The sequence below is a fragment of the Musa acuminata genome, unplaced genomic scaffold (assembly GCF_036884655.1).
Source record: "Musa acuminata AAA Group cultivar baxijiao unplaced genomic scaffold, Cavendish_Baxijiao_AAA HiC_scaffold_533, whole genome shotgun sequence".
NCBI lineage: Eukaryota > Viridiplantae > Streptophyta > Magnoliopsida > Zingiberales > Musaceae > Musa > Musa acuminata.
The window spans coordinates 32501-37500 of NW_027020778.1; positions in this window are offsets into that span (position 1 = coordinate 32501).

Sequence of the window (5000 nt, forward strand, 5' to 3'; positions counted from 1 at the left end):
AAAGCCCCATCCAGCCCTGTGCCACCCGGGGGGTTCCAGGGTGCTGAGATGGCTGACGTTTTGCTCCGCTCACGACGGTCACCGCACCACGCAAGAACAGGCCAAAAACTGGCCAAAACAGCCCAAAAACGGGCCAAAACTGGCCATTTTTGGCTGCGCGAGCGAGCGGCGAGCGGCGAACAGCGAGCGAAGCGAGAGGCAGCACCGTCCCTGCTATACGAAAGCCCCATCCAGCCCTGTGCCACCCGGGGGGTTCCAGGGTGCTGAGATGGCTGACGTTTTGCTCCGCTCTCGACGGTCACCGCGCAATGCAAGAACAGGCCAAAAACTGGCCAAAACGGCCCAAAAACGGGCCAAAACTGGCCATTTTTGGCTGCGCGAGCGGCGAGCGGCGGACAGCGAGCGAAGCGAGAGGCAGCACCGTCCCTGCTATACGAAAGCCCCATCCAGCCCTGTGCCACCCGGGGGGTTCCAGGGTGCTGAGATGGCTGACGTTTTGCTCCGCTCTCGACGGTCACCGCGCAATGCAAGAACAGGCCAAAAACTGGCCAAAACGGCCCAAAAACGGGCCAAAACTGGCCATTTTTGGCTGCGCGAGCGAGCGGCGAGCGGCGGACAGCGAGCGAAGCGAGAGGCAGCACCGTCCCTGCTATACGAAAGCCCCATCCAGCCCTGTGCCACCCGGGGGGTTCCAGGGTGCTGAGATGGCTGACGTTTTGCTCCGCTCTCGACGGTCACCGCGCAATGCAAGAACAGGCCAAAAACTGGCCAAAACGGCCCAAAAACGGGCCAAAACTGGCCATTTTTGGCTGCACGAGCGAGCGGCGAGCGGCGGACAGCGAGCGAAGCGAGAGGCAGCACCGTCCCTGCTATACGAAAGCCCCATCCAGCCCTGTGCCACCCGGGGGGTTCCAGGGTGCTGAGATGGCTGACGTTTTGCTCCGCTCTCGACGGTCACCGCGCAATGCAAGAACAGGCCAAAAACTGGCCAAAACGGCCCAAAAACGGGCCAAAACTGGCCATTTTTGGCTGCACGAGCGAGCGGCGAGCGGCGGACAGCGAGCGAAGCGAGAGGCAGCACCGTCCCTGCTATACGAAAGCCCCATCCAGCCCTGTGCCACCCGGGGGGTTCCAGGGTGCTGAGATGGCTGACGTTTTGCTCCGCTCTCGACGGTCACCGCGCAATGCAAGAACAGGCCAAAAACTGGCCAAAACGGCCCAAAAACGGGCCAAAACTGGCCATTTTTGGCTGCACGAGCGAGCGGCGAGCGGCGGACAGCGAGCGAAGCGAGAGGCAGCACCGTCCCTGCTATACGAAAGCCCCATCCAGCCCTGTGCCACCCGGGGGGTTCCAGGGTGCTGAGATGGCTGACGTTTTGCTCCGCTCTCGACGGTCACCGCGCAATGCAAGAACAGGCCAAAAACTGGCCAAAACGGCCCAAAAACGGGCCAAAACTGGCCATTTTTGGCTGCACGAGCGAGCGGCGAGCGGCGGACAGCGAGCGAAGCGAGAGGCAGCACCGTCCCTGCTATACGAAAGCCCCATCCAGCCCTGTGCCACCCGGGGGGTTCCAGGGTGCTGAGATGGCTGACGTTTTGCTCCGCTCTCGACGGTCACCGCGCAATGCAAGAACAGGCCAAAAACTGGCCAAAACGGCCCAAAAACGGGCCAAAACTGGCCATTTTTGGCTGCGCGAGCGAGCGGCGAGCGGCGGACAGCGAGCGAAGCGAGAGGCAGCACCGTCCCTGCTATATACGAAAGCCCCATCCAGCCCTGTGCCACCCGGGGGGTTCCAGGGTGCTGAGATGGCTGACGTTTTGCTCCGCTCACGACGGTCACCGCACCACGCAAGAACGGACCATAAACAGGCCAAAACAGCCCAAAAACGGGCCAAAACTGGTCATTTTTGGCTGCGCGAGCGAGCGGCGAGCGGCGAACAGCGAGCGAAGCGTGAGGCAGCACCGTCCCTGCTATACGAAAGCCCCATCCAGCCCTGTGCCACCCGGGGGGTTCCAGGGTGCTGAGATGGCTGACGTTTTGCTCCGCTCACGACGGTCACCGCGCCATGCAAGAACGGACCAAAAACAGGCCAAAACAGCCCAAAAACGGGCCAAAACTGGCCATTTTTGGCTGAGCGAGCGAGCGGTGAGCGGCGAACAGCGAGCGAAGCGAGAGGCAGCACCGTCCCTGCTATACGAAAGCCCCATCCAGCCCTGTGCCACCCTGTCACGACCTTAGCTGGTTTTGCCTAAGCCGTGCGGCACCCTTGCGTGTCCGTCCGCAAAGGTCAGCCTCCCCGAAGCCTCCCATTGTCCCTTAGGACCGTCAAAAGAGAGAACGGGTTAGAGAGAACGCCTCAAACGGGATCCACAAGCAAACATGTCCGAAAAACACTTCATAGACAATGCAAATTACAAACAGACTTTACAAGCTCTGAACAGTGGCACAACAAAGGGTAAAATGGTCCATTACAGACCGAAAGCTCTCTCACGTGTCCACATGACACAACCTTTATTTACAAGCCTAAAGAGGCCACCAACCCAACTAAAATGGGACTTATAAGCCTTCGGCCGCCCCTTTACATTCTGTACAGGGCATGAATATGCCAACAGACACGGACATATATAAGCATTACATCAAACACCTTGTTTCGAAGTTTGTCCGTGACATTCTCCCCCACTTATCCCTTCGACGTCCTCGTCGAAGCCTTTGTGAACACTGCAACTCTTCGCCTTTGCTGAGTCTTCAATCTTCTGCTCCAGCTGCAATGCGCCTCCTGGCTCCCAGCTGCTCTCCGCTGCTGTTTCTGAGTAGTCGAACCTTTGATCCGCCATGCTGCTTCAACTCACCAATGACTCTGACTCTGGTGTGGGGTTGGCTGAGTTGTGTTGATCCTCGTTGATTCCTGCGGATCCACCAAATGAAGGAAAAGACCATCCTTACTGCGCCAGTCTCTCAAAATCTCCACATGCTGCTTGAACTGGGTGGATGCTTGTTGGAGCTTTAACGAGCATCGCCTCGCAAACTTCTGAAGTTTTGGGTCCTTCCTCCACAAAATCTGCTCATTGACTCTTCTTTCAGTTAGTTGTCACATCCAAGTAGGTTCGCATCACTTCCGCTTTCGATTGGCATTTCGTTGGGAAATGAGGCGGACAATCTACTCTCAGTAGCACTGATCACCGTTGGTGAGGATTTGACAACTATTGTCTTCCATTATCTTCGAAGGGTCTTTGAACTTGTGCAGAGCTCCTCTGCTGGATAGATAAGAGAACTGGGGTACTCGGTTTCGCCCATTCTCTTAAGAGTTGAGAAGGCAAAGATTACTTGACTTCGCCCGCCTCCTCGAGGTTGTACTTCATGCATCGAGCTGGTTACTGGCCTTCGCCTGCTCTTTGCTCACACTTCTGAAGCACATGAAGTGTTTGCACTCCTTGCATTGAGTTAGCTACTGTGATTCACCTTCTCAATGCCATCGAACTTCTGGAATGCGGGAAGTTTTCACCCCAACTTGGAGTAATTCTCTGATAGATGAGGTCGCCTCTGGGATTGTACCGTCTTCTCCATCAACCCTGCCGCCTACTCCACTGAGTAGCAAAGGTACAACACCGCGTACTGCCTGCTTCGTTCCTTGGTCGTGCACTCTTGCATGACCCGAAGTCCTTCACTTACGGCTGTCTTGATGAGAAGCACACTGACACCGGTCTTACGAAGTTCCTCGGCCTCTGCCCTTCAGCCTTGTCCCGGTACTTGGAGATTGCCTCTGCATGCTCCACCTCCTCGGCCCCTTTCACGACCAAACGCTCTCCCTCCGTGAGAGCAAGGGATCAATGACTTTGACGGAAGTCCCGCCTCTGCGGTACCATGGCGCTGCCATGCCCATGGCCCTACTATCCGTCGCTTCGCATCTGCATCCCTTTTCTTCACGATCAGTAGACATGTCTCCGTGGCCCTCCTCTGAGTCCACCTCCATTCTAACTGATGTTTGATTTTGGGTAGCTAAGTCCCTCTGGACTCGTCGTCGCTTCCTCGCCCCTTTCGACCCCCTGCTTCAACACCTCTGTGTTCTCCAAGCAGCTCCTTCTGGTCGATGGAAAGACAGACTGCACTCCCATGCATGGCCTCTGCCATCGCATTGTAGGGTTTGCACCGATTCTGTTCTCCATAGCTTCCTTGGTAGCAACGTTCGCTTACTCGGCCTTGTCCTCTGACTTGCCGGGCTCCCTTAAGCGAATATGAGCTCTGGAGCAGTCCAACTCTCCAGCTGCTTCGATCATACCTCTGCATGATCAAGTCCCTCCCATGGGACTCCCTGGTACTTGCATACGAACTTTTCCCTTGGTGGAACCCAGCCCCCATATGCTGATGACCAAGGTTTTCATCCGATGCAAAATTCGGTGCACGCCCGGAAGACCCGCCTCTGCGGTACCATGGCCTTCACTCCTTGAATCCATAGCCCTTCTTGCCGTCGTGTTGTTCACCAAAGCGGAGCTCCCAGTAGCTCCCGATCATACCTCCATATGATCACATCCCTCACGGGACGAGTTGTGTGTATCGCATTGCCACGAACTGTTCCACCACGATCCGCTGCACCATGTCGCCTCCTGGTGACATCTCCATTGCATTCTGATCCTTGGGGAATAAACTCGAATTGTGAACCCTCCATGTGTGGCCTCTGCCAATACATCGCCGGGTCTCTTCCACCTTCGATTTTGTTCGCTCCTTTGGCAATCGATCTTCATCCACCCACTCTTGGGTCACACCTAGATGAAGCACCGCTCTAGGACAGTCCATCGCCTAGTAGCTCCCAAAGTCCACCGACTTCGCTGTAATTTGTGCACCATTGCCTGGATCCTGGGCCTCTGCCCCTACCAGTACAATCTCTGCTGCGCACCGCTTCCTTCCTAGCAACTCGAATGGCAACACTGTGGCATATTCTTCAAGAGTACCCGCCTCTGCGTCCTCTTGCCCCGTGCTAAGGCCTTCTGAACTCAACTTCGCC